This window comes from Thalia democratica, chromosome 2, assembly GCF_965202585.1.
Source record: "Thalia democratica chromosome 2, ktThaDemo2.hap1.1, whole genome shotgun sequence".
Taxonomy (NCBI): Eukaryota; Metazoa; Chordata; class Thaliacea; order Salpida; family Salpidae; genus Thalia; species Thalia democratica.
The window spans coordinates 79,757,183-79,774,674 of record NC_139166.1 but is presented as its reverse complement, the minus strand read 5'-3'; the positions used below and the strand labels follow the sequence as shown (position 1 = coordinate 79,774,674).

Genomic DNA, 17,492 nt, shown 5'->3' with positions numbered 1-17,492 from the left:
TTGATTGTTTTACTAATGCTAAAATTTATATAGTCATCAAATTTTAATACTATAATGAAAATATATTATACATATATATATATATATATATTCAACTTGAAATAAAATCAAAAAACTATTGAAAATATTTTTTAATTGATTTAAAGTATTAAATGATTTTTTTTTTAAAGTAAATAGCTTTAAATTGAGATAAGAAAAGTAGTAAGTTTTCAAATAAAAAATACTGGTTTTTGAACTTCTTAAAAAACTAATTTGTAAAAAACGTTCCCAGACCGGGAATCGAACCCGGGCCGCGTGGGTGAGAGCCACGAATCCTAACCACTAGACCACCTGGGAGGACGCTTGTGAGCTGTAATAGTTTTATTTATACTACAAATTTGAACGTTGCTGATGCTTAACAAATGTATTAGGATTTTTACTAATGCTGAATACTTAGTTTTCGTCATTTTAGTTGTAAACATATGATAAAATAAAATTTAACATTAATACATTGTAAACCTAAACATTATATATTTGAACAAACTATAAAATTTACCGTTAAGCTTTACTAGTATCATACTACCATACTTTCTTTTTGTTAATCATTTGTTATTTTCTAACTAAAAATTTTGCAGAAAAAATATATAACTTTACTTTTTAAACAAGATTTTTTTGTTTTACAATGTAAAAATAAGTATCATTTAATTAAACACTAACGCAATAAATATATACTTTTTTTACATTATAAAATCTAAAAGTTATTATACTTATAAACTTAAAAAAACATTAAATGAATATAAATATTTTATGATAAATTTTTAGAGCCTAATTTTACATTAGTAAAACTAAAAGTATTAAATCGTTAAACCTTATATACGTTATAAACTACAATTTTTGCAAATTTCCTCAGTATATATATTTAAAAAAATAATTTAATTTTTTTTTTCTTAAGCAGAGTATTTAAAATCAAACTGTACGTGGTGTAATTTTAAGTAGATTTTCTGAGAATTTTTTATTCTAGCTTAATTTATTTTTTAAGCTTTAGTAAGAATATAAAAATTTTGTATTAAAGCTAAGTTAATTATTTTACTGTTTTTTTTTTCATTCAAGTTTATTTACTTTAAACTTTTAAGATTTTTTAACAACAGTGCAAATAATAAACAAAAATGTTGTTAGAATAAACACAAAATAAAACAATGCTTGTTTAACATAAACAAAAATATTTATTTAGCAGTTGACTATAAATAATAAGTTCTGCTTAAGAACAAACATCCATATTTTGAAAAATAAAGAGTTTGAAATAAAAAACAACTAATTTATTTAAATTTTCTATTGTATTTTTAAAATTTGTTGTTTTTTGTAGAAAGACCTAGCTTATTGCAACAACTAACAAAGTTATAGTTATTTTAGACAACTCATTTTCTACATTACATACATTAAAAAATAGAAATTAATTGGTCACATAGATCGTCTTCATCTAATTTATATAAGACAGTAAAAACATTTTTATTGTTTGACTGCTTAATTTTGTTTTTGTATAAGAAAGTTTAGACAATTTTTTTTTAACTTTTAATTTAAAATAAATATACACAAAGTCATAGTAAAAAAAGTATGATGAATAAAAAGTATCTGTTTAACTATAATAAATTTTAAAAATAATATACATTTTTTTACGAAGCTAAATCTAAATAAAGCTAAAGTTTTTATCTTTTTTAGTTATAAGATAATTAAAAATAAACTTTTGAGCGTTTAGTAATAAGTTTTGTTTAAAAATACTATTGTTAAAAAACTATTTTAAAAATTTATGTCTACTGTACATACTATCTTTGAACTAGTAATGTACACTACTGAAGCTTGTAGGTCAGCAAAATATCTATTTCAAAATTTGTTTTACTGATATTTATGTTGTTATTAAAATAATTATTAGGAAAAAGTAGAATATTTTTAATCTATTTATAATAGAATAAGTTTTTTTATAACATTTTGTCTAGAGTATTTACAAATTTACTCTAAATTCAATTAAGTATTATAGCCTTTAAACAAATATCTAATTCTTAAAAAGTACAAATGAAACAGTAGTATAACGAGATAGATCATAAAAAGTAAGTCATTACCTAAACAATTTTATTAATAAACATTTTTTCTTAATTTTTTTATTTTTTTATGTTGTTTCAAAAAGATTTACTCAGATATACACAGTAATACAAGATAAAAAACTTATTTAATGTATGTATATGTATATACATATACAAATAAAATGTAAATGTATACTCAATGTATATATGTATATATATGTATATATATAAAATATGGTTAATGTTCAAACTTAAACACCTTCTACTGAGCCAATTGAAGGGCTTTTAAATAGTTTATTGAAATGGCGATTTTAAAAATTCTGGTACATATGTTTCATAAAGCTTTAATTTTTCATAAAGCCTTAATCATCAGCCAGTTAAATTCAATTAATTTTTTGAATTTAACTGGCTGATGATTAAGGCTTCATGAAAAATTAAAGCTTTATGAAACATATGTACCAGAATTTTTAAAATCCCAATTTCAAAAAACTTTATATATATATATACTATATTATGTATTGAACGCAGAAACAGCTGTTTCAAGTAAAATTTTGTAAGGCGTATTTAATTTTAATTGATTAAATATATATATATATGTATATGTATTAGATTTAATGAAATAAATTAATATTCACTGTATTCACTTAAAAAAGATTAAAAAACTATCTATTTTTAAGGTTTGGATAAAAATAAATAGTTCATTCGTTTTCATAAATCTGATTGCTATAATCCTTAGCTGTTTAAGTTTAAAAATCCTCTATATAACATTAAAGTAGTGAACAAATTGCACAAAAACTAGTTTATATATCAAAACATTTTTTTTAATCAGAAACACTAAGTTTATGCAAGTTTATTTGCACAAAATGATACAATTAAAAAATTGTTATGCTCGTCATATATTGATTTGATAACCACTTGTAACCTTTGTCACATTACTGACTTGAAACTAATTAATTTAAAAACAGTTTGTATTCCCTCTGGACGTGTGGCCGGTTAGCTCAGTTGGTTAGAGCGTCGTGCTAATAACGCGAATGTCGCGGGTTCGATCCCCGTACTGGCCACATTTACATCCTCGTTAGTATAGTGGTGAGTATTCCCGCCTGTCACGCGGGCGACCGGGGTTCGATTCCCCGACGGGGAGGTTTTTGTTAAAATATGCAACCCGAATTATTAATACAAAATAAAAGTCAAAAATACTTTTCGATATTTATATATTATAGTTGGTAACGTTTTAAAATTAGAAATTTTCTTTGATAATGTTTTATGCATAATGTTTGAGTTAGTTTAATATTGTTTATTCCATGTGCGTGTCTAGACTTTTTTCAAAGGGGGTTCTCATTTTTTTTTTGTTCTTAATTTGCCGCTTAAGTACGCATTTCTTAGGTATGCACTTCCAGTTAAGTATGCAATATTTAGCCGAAAAACTATTGTTTAAAATGCTTTTTTCTGCTTAGAAATTAAAAAAAAACATTAAAAGGTAATAGAAAAATATTAATATTTTTTATTTACTAAACTGTATTAAATTAAGATAAATTAAAACTAAAAGAACCAGAAAAAAGTTATGAACTTACAAATTTTGATTTAAATGCTAGTATAGATGGAGTTCTTACAAATTCTTATTTTAAATCTTAGACTGTTTACATTTATTTATCTATGTATAATACAAAAAAAATTCAAGTCATTTAATCTATAAAAATTAAAATTTCAACAAAAAAAATTTAGGCTTTTACAGTTAAATTTAAAAATTTAAAAATTATAATTAAATGTTTGCCTGGTGGTGAAGGAATTTTAATGATGGTTTTAAAATCTCTTTGAGTTGAAAATTTCAAAAAATCAAGAATCAACTTTGTGGCCAAAACATATACAAATATAAATCTACTTAAATAAAATTTGAAATTTGACTTTAAAAAAATGTTTAGACTTATACAATTAAAAAGTCTTATACAACTTTGTGGCCTACAGATATACAAAAATAAAACGACTTAAATAAAAATTTAAATTTAATTTAAAAAAATGTTTAGACTATTACAATTAAATTACATTTTTAATTATTTAATTTAAATTATAAACTAAAATATCTTTAAATTATAATTAAATGTTTGCCTGATGGTGCAGGAATTTTAATGATGGTTTAAAAATCTCTTTGAGTTATAAATTAAACAAAAATCAAGAATCAACTCTGTGGCCAACAGATATACAAAAATAAAATAAATTAAATACAAATATCAAAATATTATTAAATAATAAAACAATAAATTGCTAGGTGGTGTAGTGGTCTAATAATGATTTCGAAAACTCTCTGAATTAAATTTTTCACGGTTTAAAAGTTTCATACAACATTATTATATACAATCAACTAAATAAAAGAAACTGATGATATTGGACATTTTTTAGGTAAAATTGTACTTAATAGTTGAAAAACAATACTTAATTAAAAGTTATTAACACTAAGTAACAATTTGTTACGGGAACTAAGAGCTTCTTATTAAAAATTTTCCAAAAAAAAAAAATGCTACTTTAAAACTTTTACTTATTATCACGTCACAATCAAAATTTTATTTGAAATTTATTTCAATAGGGCAAAAACGAGCATTTTTTGTTATGCAAACTTATAATCTTTCAGTGTTATAAGTTCAACATTCATTATTCAAAGTTTATCAAATAATTAAAACAAAGTAAATAAACATCGTTTGTAGTGATATTCTAAGAATCTGTTTTTTATTTTTTCTTTCTTTTTAATTTTTTAGGAGGTTCGCAGGAAACAGGAAACCAGTCAAAACACGCCCTGGTTTATACAATATTACTAGCTTATAAATTTCACCGAAAAAATATAAGGTGGAAACTTTGATAAATGTTAAAATTTTTTTAGTAGTATATTAATGTTAATTGTGTAGCAAATAATTTTTATTTATTTGTGAACTTATCTGAAATTTAACTAACATAGTGCTCATTAAAGCCATTAAATAAAAATGTTAAAACGTATATATTTTATTTAAACATTTATTACATATATATTTCATAAAAAATATTTGAAATCGTTATTTTGTTTAAAAAATGTCAAAGGTGTCTACTCTATCTCAACATTTTTTTTATTTGAAAATAACCTTAAAGCAGTGAAACAACTGTAAAAAAAAATATTTTGTAAAATAAGTATATAATAATCATACATAACTAAATATAATGTTTAAAAGGTAATACTATGACTGACTTAAAGTTAACTTAAAATATAATTCGTATAAATAGTTAAACTTTTTAAAATATTTTTATTTGATATTAAACCTTAAATTGTCTAGTTATGTTAAATTTAACCAAACTTAATGTTTTATTATGGTCAGTTTGAATATTTTTGATATAAAAGTTTCATTTCAACTCAAGGTTAAGAAAAGAGCTTTAAAAGTTATAAAAGTTGTACATCTAAAATCATAACAAAAAGTTATAAAATATAGTGTTTAAGTTTTAGTTTGTGCTATTTTTGTAAGAATAAAGTTTTTTTTTTAATGGAAAAACTAATAATCTTATTCGAAAAATTAAATAACTTAGTTTTATATAGCAAACTTACTTAAATAATAAATGATTAAATAATCTATCTAATTTTTTTGAATTTAAAATCGTTTGGAAGAAAAAATTCTTTTTAAAAGTAAAAAACTAATACATCAGTTATTGCTTAAGTTTTATTTAAGTTAATATTTATTTTAATGTTAATTGATTTGTAACAATGATAATCTTTTAATTACTTTTAATAACTAGTTTCAGTTAATATAATATTTTAGGTTATCTTTTGTCAATAGTAATGTTTTTTTTGTTAAATATGTTGCTCGTAAACAAGATTAATGTTTAAGTTAAAATATTTACGTTCTAAAATATAATTAATATTATTAAGTAACTAAAATAGGTATCATAGTTCTTAAATATCTAGTTTTCAATAAAACTTTAATGACTGAAAGGTCTTAAAATACATCCAAATTTTAAACTGTTTTTTTAAAAGCGTAGGTTTCTGTATTGTGCTTAATATATTGTTGGGAACGAGTCTAAATTGCATGAAGACAAAATTGCACGAGAATAAAATTCACGAGCGAACAAAATTGCACGAAGACAATTTTGCACCGAGAGTCCATTGTGCACGAGTTACATTTTTGCCTGAGAGTAAAAATACAGATAAAAATAAATAAAAAAAACACAAAACTAACAGTAAAAAAAAGTTACTGAGCGGGGGTAAGGGTTAAGAGTAACAGTGATAGATAAATAAGATAACTAATAAAAATTATTACCAATTAGAAAAAAAAGCTACTGACCGAGGGTAATTATTAGGGGAAATAGTGATAGTAAAATAAAAAATATAATAAAATTAGGCAAAAAACAAATAAAAGTTAAAATTTGTATTGATTTAAAACAAAATTACTTACCGACCGAGGTTAAGGGTTAGGAGAAACAGTCATAGTAAAAATAAAAACAAATGACAAAAAAATAATAATACAGAGATTAAAGAAAAAAATTAACCCGTGCAAAATTGTCTGCTCGTGCAAAAGTATCTTCATGCAATTTTGTGCCTTCGTGCAATTTTGTCCCCTAGTACAATTTTGTACGGTCTATATATTAGACAGCTAACCTACAATTTTCGGTTTTAATAGTACTATATTTTACAATGCAAACAGCAAAGCCACATTCAACAATTTAGAAATATTAGTTGTTAATTTAATAATAGTTTTCAAAAAATTCTATATTTTAAGAATATAAGAAGTAAAATAAATTTTTAATTAATTTGCGATGACCTTTTAAATTAAATTTAACTCCTTAAGTTTTAATAACTATTTAAGAATAAAAAATCCGTCCTCGGGTGGGCTCGAACCACCAACCTTTCGATTAACAGTCGAACGCGCTAACCGATTGCGCCACGAAGACTTGTATTGATACTGCTAAACTACAATATATATTTCAATATTCTACGCTAAACATAATTTAAGTTTTTAGGTAAATTGTTTGTCTAATTTTTCAGCATTTTTCTTGTATAATACAAAAATAATGTTACTTACTTATTAATTAATATTTATAAGTATAACTTAAGAGATTGTTTTCAAAAAACTTAATACTATGAAACTAAAATGGTTTTCAGTAATAAAAAGTTACATATATATGTTTATACATATATATATATATATATATATATATATTTATCTAATTACATAAAAAACTATAATTTAAACAGCTGTTTCACAGATTGAAATGTACAATTTCATGTGATCGTCAGTAAGTTACAGTTTTTTATAATAGTAAACAGAAATTTTGATTTAAAATTTTTATAATAATTGTGACGTAGTAATTGTACAGTTTATTGTACGATTAGCTGAATTTGAAATACGCTGTGAATGTTATTTTATGCTTTTTAAGAAATTTTAAAAAATAAAGTACCATTACTACGTCACAATCATTATAAAAATTTTAAAATCAAAATTTTTGTTCACTATTATAATAAACTGTAACTTACTGACGATCACAAGAAATTTTACATTTCAATGTGTGAAACAGCTGTTTAAGTTATAGTTTTTTTTATAATTAGATAAATATTTAGCTCCAATTTAATTTGTCGAGCACTATCGATCAGAACTTTATATAAAACCTTTGATATATATATATATATATATATATATATATACATATATATATATATATAATTTAATAGGAAAATGTAATTTTAAAAATTCTAGTACATACGTTTTATAAAGACAAAAAAGATTTTCTTTTGTCTTCAGCTGGCCCAACTTAAAATAAAATAAATTTTGGTAAACATAGATGCAAAATAAAATTTATGTTTACCAATGTGCTTTTTATTTTAAATAGCACCAGCTAAAGATTTAAGACAACCTTTTTTGTCTTTGTAAAGCGTATGTACTGGAATGTAAAAAACCTCATTTTTCTAATAAATTATTTATAAGCTCTTTAAGTAGGCTCAGTAGAAAGTGAATTAGTTCAAGTAATCACCTTATTCTCTTTATATATACATATATAGACCCTGTAGCTTAAAATACACTATTTTTCTTTTAAACAACTAAATGTTTACATTTTAAGTGTTTTGAACAACTTAGAATAATAAAACTTCATTGCAAAAACATTTTTTATCTTTAAAATTCGGGAAAAAATGCCATAAAAACACTATAATTTTCTGTTTTTTTATAAAATCAAATTTTGCAATATTAAAAAACTAAACAAAATTGGTTTTAGATATTTTATCAAAAGTATTAGTTTTTGAGTTTTCTGTCAACAAATTACTTGTGCTATTCTAAAAAATTATGTAAAATCGAAAGTGTTTAAGTAATAGACAGACTGTAAATCCAAAAATTAGTTTAAATTGTTTCTATAATTAAAAACTTACAAATTACGGTTTGAGCTAAGTCCAGCAATATTATACACTTTTTTGCATTTTGTATGAACTCAATTACTCTTTCTGTGGAAATTAAACAATGTTTTTTAAATGTTAAATGTTTATTTACAACTATACAAAACGTTCAAACGAGAATTGAAATAATTATCTGAACAAATAAAATAGGCTTGCTTAAGCCTTACTATTGTATTTTTTATCATAGTTAAGCCTATTTCAAAAAAAATATAAATTCATATTCAATTAAGTTCTAAAAATAGCTTATAAGGTTTATTTAAAAAAACAAAGTTTATGTAAATTTTTGAAGTTTTTTCTTTACATTATTTTTTTATATTTAATACCAAATTTTGAACAAATAAATGCTTGTACTAATGCAAAAATAAGGCAGATAATGTTTTTTGACAATATGTGTATATAAATTAATTTATTTTGTATTAAAAGGAAACTTGATAAAAATACATCTTATTACCAAAAAAAACTTTTTCTTTATAATAATATTGGTTATAAAATGTATACTGTTGTTGTATTAAGCTTTAAATATAATTAATTTACTATATACTTAAAATAGAGTGAACAAAAGAAGATACATAAAAAAAACTCAAACGTGTTTTAGTATAAATTTATGAAATTCATTATAACTAACAAAATTAATGAAATTTTCATTTAAATTTTGAATTTTAGTAATTAAGTTCGATTTTTAAAGTTGAAGTAAGTACAGTTATTTACTTTCTTAAATAGAATAATCCAAAATAATTAGATGAACTTCAGCCATGATTACTTATTTAATTATTTGTTCTGTAAAAAACTAGCCTATGATTTTAACTGTGTTAAATTGTTTAATATAATAGTTCATCATTTAAAAAATCTAAAGAAAGTTAGATTATCAATACAAAATAGAATCAAAATAACGATATAAAATAAACTTCAGTAATTACAAAACGTTTTTAAAGGCAAGTACCCTTGTTTTTACTTTACATTTAATTAAGCAATATTTTAGTTCATAACAAACCCTGTTTACAGCAAATGTCAAAATGATCGGTCATGTTGGTCAATTATTTTGTTTACAAAACCGTGATCAATGATGCATTAAATTCTCTGCTGAATGAGTGGGAACAAATTGTTACAAACTGTTAAGTTTTTTTTGGGTGTGTAAAGACTGATTGTCACAAAGGAAGAAGACAAAAAAATGGATTACGTTTAATTTTAAGCAACCATTTAAGTATTTAGTGATGTTAAATATATTTAGTCATTTTAAGTCATATTGTTAGTCTTATTAAAACAAGGATAATAAACTGCAGCATAAACAATGTATTGAAATGAAAACATAAACCATACTGTCAGTTCAATTTTGGTGTATAGTTGATAAGAAAAAATTTTAGAATTTATCAAACTATAGACCATATTGAGATATAGCATTAAAAAAAGTAAAAAACAAGCAATGAAATCTTTATATTATTAGATTTAAAATAAACTATCTGAATTAGTAAAGTAAAATCCAAACACATTTTTCTTATATTTTTTTAAAGGATTAGAACCAAATTCACGATAAAAATATAAAGAAATACCAAAACTATAATTAAATTGACCGTTTAGTTGTACTTCAACTGAATAAATTTAAAGGTTTTGATGAGTATATAAAATCCTAAATTCGTATAAAATATCTTAATTATTGTATAACTGTAGTTAACACAAAGTATAAAATTATACATAATTTTTTACATTTTTGCGACAAATTTAAAACATTTTCACAATAAAGCATTAATACGTGCCTGAGCGAGAGTAACACAAAAGGAGATGTTAAAAAATATTCTGAGACAAAAACATCTTGAATCGTGTACTTATTGGAGCATGACGATGTTTTATCAAAATTGCTTCAAAATATGTTTACATGTATAAACTTTTTAATTTCAATTTTAAAAACATTTGGTACTTTACCGACACTTTAGAAGTATCTTAATGTTAACGTGACACATCGTAATTGAACAAAACAACCATATTTATTCTTTTAAAAAGTTAAAGGTACCTGATTACTACAACTTTTTGACATTTACAATGTTGAGAGGAGTATAAATTTATTAAAAAAATAATTAACTGTTTTATAAAAAAATTAATACCATTAGTTTATACATAAAAAAAAGCTGAGTATATATGACTAAATGTATGACATAAATTATCGTTTGATAACTGATTTATATTCAACTATTTAAAAATCAATATTGTTGTAGAAAATCAATAATAGTTGAACACTTGCATTATTTTGTAATCAATAGTTTTGATATGTAAAAATAAAAACATTTATTTTATATATATTTTTTTTTTTAACAAAAAAACTTTTGACGACCTTTAAAAATTTACATTCTTTTTCATATAGCCTAAAATTTAAAGCTAAATGCTTACAAAACTCGGTAAAAAATTAGCAGGTTCATAATCTAAGAAATTATAATAAAATTTATTTATGTTTGTTTAGCTTTAAGACAAACAAATAAAAACCAACGCACTGTTTTAAGACTTAATATTGTAACTTTTAAGAGTTTTAAGTGTATGCAATGTATATTAAACTATTGTTAGTATTTTTTAAGTTAAATTCTTTAAATTAAACTGCATTAGCACACTCTAACACTATATTTTTAACATTATTATTACAACAATTTAAGTTTATATACTAAGAATTCTAGTACATATTAATAATTAATATATAGCTCAAACGAAATACTTAGATTAAACCAATGGTTTATCTAAAAATTAAAAAGACGAAAAACAAGATGACTCAAATTAGCAAGAAAAAAATATGAGGCGAACATTTTCAACATAAACATGCAAGCATCGCATATCGTGCAGAGATTAAATCTCAACAAGGAGTCTGCGTGCTTATCAGAGCGTGACATTGCCTTATACGGATTGCAGCAGACTGTTTAATGATTGCAGCATAAAGAAACTTGCAAAATTAATATTAAGACCTCAATATTGCTTTTGGCTAGTATAAGCTAGTGTCTCTGTGATAAAGTTTAATGTGCCTGCTGTTTAAATTATTTACCGTTGATATTGATCTGATATGTCTTGTTTTCCTAACAAAATGCTTCATACATTTACAATCTGGTTTTCTTGTACTTTCTTAAACTACTTTACTTTGCGTTGCGTTAGTAAAAAAACCTTGATGTTAATCTAATTGAGAGCTTGACGTATTATTTTTCTACTAAATGTAACAAGACTGTACAGAATACCAATAAAATTTTAATCTTTAAAATACTGTCTTATATTTAAAAGAAAAATTTATTGCAAAAACATACTTTAAATTAATTGGTACGTTATTTTGCTTTGTTGTTCTAAGTAGAACAATTAATATTATTAAGAGACAGTTTATTGACTAACTTACTTGTTGTATTCAAAAACTTGCTTTTGCTTAAATTTTAGTTTTACTTTTTTAATTTTTATCTTTTATCACTGAAAAGCTATTCAAATGTTATAAAAAAAAGATCACCAGAATACGAAGCAAATTAAATGCGCTGTACAATATAACTTGTGTGTATTAACGAGAATTTAAAGAAGATATTACAAATGATAGCTACATTAACAGTGTGGTAACTGCACAAGTACTCCGTTAAAATTTGCAGGTGATTCCGTAAAAGTGATTCGAACTGGGTGGTCCGCTCGAAATTTGTTTGTGCGAAGTAGTCTCTTATTTGTTTTAAAATTACATTCAAATTTCAAGGTGTGTTTCCTGCTGAGTTTGAATGCGATGCAATTGGCTGGTTACAACTGTAGCTTATAAATATTACTATGAAAAACACTTCAGTCAATTAAAAATGATTCCCAACAGAGTTTACTATACAAAATACTCGAAATTACGAATTTTAAATTATTAAAAAATTCAAAGCAGAGTTTATAGCTGTGGATGTTGTCTTGTGAACGCATCACTGTGTATAAGAACATATTTATGTTGTTGAGTATATAGTTGTAAAATGTTTTTACATGTTGCTTCGGGTAACTAAGTTATATTTTATACATAACTAAGTTATTGCAGATTTATTATTATTATTATTAAACAAACTTAACCAATAGTTTTATCAATTTTCGAAAGGTTTGTTAAAGTCAACTGTTATTTTAACCACTATACTTTTAACCACTATTTCACTGACTAGTTAAGAAGTTATAGATGGTATTTAGTGCTTTTATTTTTGTTTACAAAAAGTTACATTAAACCTTATTTGACGACTTTAAGATCTGTTTACCATAAAAAATATTATTTCTTACCATTTGAGCTCTCATAAGTTTCGAGAAATTTTCATAACAAACTAAAAGATGAAAAACTTTCATTGCAGATATTTTAACAATTTTGAAGTAGTAACTAAAAAGATACCTTATTTTTTTGTTAATTAACCGGGTATTCAAAAACTAAAAGAAAAAAGTTTGGTATAATGTTTTTAAATTCTTTTACTTTGTCTATTATAGTAAATATAAATCAGAAATTCACAAACCGCCAACGATTACGACCAACCGCCATCGATTGCTGAATCAGCATTATTATTTCATTTCTTTATTATTTTATAATTATACTAAACAATGATACATTCTATGTTTCACAAAACACAACAAATAATGAAAACACTGTAAGTTTTAAAAAAAGTTTGTTTATTAACTGGTTTATAATTTTTACTCTTAATAATACATTTACAATATTTCTGTATAAGTTTTGTAAGATATGTATAGAAACAACTTTTATAGGTTTAACTGATAATTTTTACTTTTTTTTTGTTTAAATATAAATTGTAGTAAACAGTTCAAGTTGGTTATAGCTGATTACCAAAATTTATAAAAATTATAAATGTATTAATAACGAAGTTCGTCTAAAGTAAAACACATTATGTCTACACCAAACTATACTAATATTGCTCCGAAGTATTGAAATCTTTCCTTTAAATGCATTATTAGACCCCTTGATTTGTCTTTTGTTTATAAATTGTGATGCAATAATCGAACGATGTTTGGACTTTTTATCCAAACATCTTTGTTTGTTTTAGTAGATTATATATTCGTTTATTCACTTAAATAGGAGTTGTAAGTTATTTAAAAAGTATCGCAGCGAGAAGAAAAGACAAATAATTTTTTTTGTTACAAAATCTTTTAGCTATAAGAAAAAACGAATAGAAATGCAAATACTTTAATTTCTTTAAATATATAAAAAAAAAGGTTTGTATTTATAAAATAATAAAAATCAGTTTAATTAGTTCATATAACCAGAGTTTTTTTCAAATATTAGGATGAATAACTTTTTATCTTAATTATATTTTCCTTGCGTATGTTGAAACCTTTCTAACTAATTAAATTGTTTTAAAATTGCTAGACGTTAAAAATCAAACTTTTTTTGGTATGTATAACATTGAAAAAAGTTAATACATAAAATCCGTAAAGTGTTGTGAAAAAGTATTGAATTTAATTTAAGTAAATAAAATTAACTTATTTTACCTTAAGTTTTATTTTTTCAAGAATATATAATTTTGTAATTTTATTATTGTTGTTTATAACTTGAGTCTTAAAATATACTAATTAGTATAATATAAGCTTATGTTTTGGTTTAAAAACAAAGTTTAACCAGTTTTTTAAAGAAAAAAAGATATATATTACTAAACGATATTACCATTTAAAACAATTACTATAACTATAAAACATAATCAAACTAGTTACTAATTTATTTAAGAAGTTTATTATAAAAAAACCACTCATAAACTTTTATTATTCATAAAAATAGCACACATTGGTGACTCATTTCTATATACACTTTGGCTGCCAATAATTTTTTAATACTTGTCTTCTTGTTAGACCTTTATACTTTTAATATTGTTACGAATTATTATCTGTCAGTAAGAACAAAAAAACAAAGTTATAAAATTAAAATTTTTTCATATTTTAATAATTTAGAAAAAAATTTTAGCCACTTGTTAATTAATAACCACTTTGTATTAACTTATTTAAACTTCAACAAACTGTCTCTTTAGTACAGACATTATAGTTTTAATATTTGTGATTTTTTTATAGATACCCATGTTTTAACAATTTTTTTTATTGACTAAACAAAAAAGGTGAAGCATTTGTAAAATAAAATTTCGAACTGCTTATATTTAGTTTAATCCCAAAAGTATGTGAGTTAGTATTTATTATTCAAAAATTTCTATTTGTATGGTGGTTACAGCTCTTCTTTTGTAAAACTACAGACAAAGATTTTGTTTAAAGTTTTATATATACAGTAAAATAAAAACATTTTTCAGTTCGAGAAAAAACACGTTACAATAACTTTATTGCAGAAAAAAAAAAGAAAATAAAGTATAAAACATGTAGATAATTATCAAATGAAATATAGATCTTAAGAATGCTATTCATGAAACGAGTACCACGTGATTAGCTCTCTGCTTTGTAAAAACAACACTGCCGAGACTCAGAAAACAATTCTATCGTTATTTGGACTTTAAATCTAAACAACATGGTATGTCAATAATTGTAACAATTATTTTTATTTTAGTTTTTAATGGTATACAGAAGCTAGCTCTAAAATTAATATATATATAAAACAATGTTATTTGTCAATGTTATTTTCTAATTTATTTTTTTTTAGATAAAAGTAAAGTTAAAAGAAAGCTCAAAATGAAAGTTTAGTATTTTATAATAGTTAAACAAATATTTTCTAAGGAAAATGATACTGCTATTGTGATATATCTTTACACTAAATTTATAAATTTGAGTTATTTTAATTGTGTTTAAGCTTACTTAACTTATTAAAATTGTACTAGAAGAATAAAAATAATTACCAAAAAAACAATAATTTAACACAAATTGATTTTATTTAGATAGATTGACTTTTTTAATTTGTATGTAGTTTTAAATTAATAACTGGTTTGGTTTAATAACTTTTTAGTATGTTCTACAGTAATTTTTTTTTGTAAAGTTCTTACATAATACAGTTTGATATTAAATTTATTTTTCACAGTTATTAACAAGATAGTTGAGATAACAAATTATTAGCATTAAATTGAGATTTATTTGATGGCTTTCTTTTTTTTTATCAAGTTTTTAGTTATTTTTAGGTGTAACTCGCTAAGAGACCTAAATAAAATAGATACATTTATTTGTTTTTATATAAAAAATAGATTTTTTTTGTTCAATATACTGAAAAAATAAAGCTTTTAACAATTCAAAAAGCTTTTTTGTATGAAATTTACTACTTTAATTAAGTAGTCAGAATTCGATCAAAAATTTTTATATGTAAGGCCTTCTTAGGTAAACTTAAAGGTATAACTATTTGAAATAAAAGTTAAAATAAGCTAACAATTAAAATAATATTATTAGTTTATAATTTTTACTGTGGTCTTTAAAACTAAAACATACAAATTTATATATAAAAAAATAAAACAAATACTAATTTAAAATTTTAAAAATTTCCGGTAAAAACTAAAATTAAAGTGATTCATCAACTTCTCAGTCTTTGAATTGTTTAGCATTAGTTTTTTTTTGTTAGAATAATGTGTTGTATTTCATTTTTAATCAAAGTTAATATTTATATCTTGTAATAGGTTTTTAAGAAGCTTAATGCTCGGATAGTTAATCTCTTTAAAAAAGTATTCTAAGTTCTTATGATTGATTGTATAATCAAAAACTACGAAGTAAAAAACAACAAACTGATACAAAAAACTACTGTAAAAGATTAATATCTTCAAACTTCTAATATCAACTTAATGCGACGACTTCAAATAAACGAATAACAAAAACAAAAAATAGGCTTTTAGTTACAAATACAAAAACTATTTTATTTATTTACAGTAATTATTTGTACATATCAAATTATCTGTATCACATTTTATCGCAAAAATTTTGAATTCTTTAAATATTACCATAAAACTATGAATTAACAAACTTTTTTGGTTTAAAGTTAATTACAAGAAGATATAGCAAGATATCTTATAATATAATAATCTATTTACCACAAACAAGGAGTAACCATAAATTTATTTTATGTAAAGGTATTCATTTTGAGTAATCTTAAAATTTGGGCCATTTAAATTAAACTATTAAAGTTTAGCACATTTCCGATAAAGTTACATTTCCGTTTGAACACTTCCCTAAAATTCACTGTTAAAATGAAAATTACTCATTGACTTTTGTAATACAATAAAGAAAAAGGCAATTAATATAGTTAGCAGTCAAAATACTTTCAACAGAAAAATTCATTAGTAGGTCAGAATTTTTTAATAAAATTATCAAGCTTAGTGTGTAACTTAGCAGAAATGTTCTATAAAATCTATAGTATACTCTTTGAAAATAAAATATTCATGTATACTGTATTTTTAGAATGATGTTTGTCAAATAAAGTTATTTAATTAAATTATTAAGTGGATCATATATTAAAAAAACCTATACTACAATACTGCAGATACTATATATATTTTATACAGCATCTGCGTTGAAATAAACATCTATAATGTGTTCCATGTTTGTTAGAACTAAATAATACGCACATTTTCACCAATATTAACACAAAAGTTTGTTTTTCAACTCAAATGTATTGATTGAGTGATTGTTTGGATCAAAGTTAATCTGTGCAAATAAGCTGTAAATTGATAATTTTTTAAACGTTGGTTCCAAGTATTGTTCTAGTAATCCCGATAATTTTTAACTTATTTTGATTTATTTTTATTCATAATGTTAATAAAATTGTCACATTATAATAATAATTATTAGTATTATTAGTTGAAATAACTTTTAGTATTCAAATAATGTCTAATGAAAAAGTAAAAAAAATAACTTTAAAATATAATGATTCTGAATAAAATATTTTTGTATAACATTTTGTTGTTACTTTTAAATATAGTTTATATTTTACTCATAGTTAAGGATTTTATCTTAATAAGAAAAAAAAAAGTCTATTACTAAACTATATATTAAATAATTTTATTCATCAGCAAATAAGCCTAAAAATACTAATAAAGCTGCTAGTTACAAGAACAACCTTCATCTCTTTCAAATAGTTTTAAATTGTTGATTTGATAGATTATGTAATAAAATATAATGTGTATTTT

The 17,492-nt window shown here is 22.6% G+C and overlaps 4 non-coding genes across 4 annotated transcripts; 2 read left to right on the top strand and 2 right to left on the bottom strand.

Moving 5' to 3' along the window:
* Positions 1-264: 264 nt before the first annotated feature.
* Trnae-cuc (transfer RNA glutamic acid (anticodon CUC)) lies at positions 265-336 on the bottom strand. The gene has a single exon. It is a non-coding gene; the product is annotated as a tRNA-Glu (tRNA).
* Positions 337-3,041: 2,705 nt separating this feature from the next.
* Positions 3,042-3,115, top strand: Trnai-aau (transfer RNA isoleucine (anticodon AAU)). Its single transcript has one exon. It is a non-coding gene; the product is annotated as a tRNA-Ile (tRNA).
* An 8-nt stretch (positions 3,116-3,123) lies between these two features.
* Trnad-guc (transfer RNA aspartic acid (anticodon GUC)) lies at positions 3,124-3,195 on the top strand. Its single transcript has one exon. It is a non-coding gene; the product is annotated as a tRNA-Asp (tRNA).
* A 3,684-nt stretch (positions 3,196-6,879) lies between these two features.
* On the bottom strand, positions 6,880-6,953 carry Trnan-guu (transfer RNA asparagine (anticodon GUU)). The gene has a single exon. It is a non-coding gene; the product is annotated as a tRNA-Asn (tRNA).
* Positions 6,954-17,492: the final 10,539 nt, after the last annotated feature.